This window comes from Brassica oleracea, chromosome C7, assembly GCF_000695525.1.
Source record: "Brassica oleracea var. oleracea cultivar TO1000 chromosome C7, BOL, whole genome shotgun sequence".
In the NCBI taxonomy this organism is placed as follows: domain Eukaryota; kingdom Viridiplantae; phylum Streptophyta; class Magnoliopsida; order Brassicales; family Brassicaceae; genus Brassica; species Brassica oleracea.
The window spans coordinates 38,295,001-38,295,571 of NC_027754.1; positions in this window are offsets into that span (position 1 = coordinate 38,295,001).

Below are 571 nucleotides of genomic sequence, written 5' to 3' on the forward strand. Positions count from 1 at the left end.
ATTGCCTTGGCCTCGACCAAACGAGTTTCGGTCTCGACCACCAAGTCCATGCCATTTTCCACGACCACGATTTGTTGGCTATCACTCTGGACATGGTTCGACTCTTTCTTAGCCTCTACGGTCGCATGTGCCTCAGGTAATGGGTTTGTTCCAGGAGGTCTCAATTCACTGTTTCTCATCAACAGTTCATTGTTCTGCTCAGCGAGCAAGAGACAAGATATCAAATTAGCATAAGTTGTGAAGCCCTTCTCTCGGTATTGTTGTTGTAACAACACATTGCTTGTGTGGAAGGTAGAAAAGGTTTTCTCAAGCATATCCTTATTCGTTATATCTCAAGGCCAAGTTATACTCGTCCACAGACTTGAAGTCCTGGATTCTGAGATTCCTCCAATCATACATAGCCTTTGGTAATAACACTGTTAACTGGTGATCATATCTCGTTTTCAACTCTGTCCAAAGATTTAGAGGATTCTCAATAGTCAAATAATGATCTTTGAGACTCTCAATAAGATGATGACGTATAATTAATATCACATTGTATCTATCTTTCTCACTTGCATTATTGCCCTCG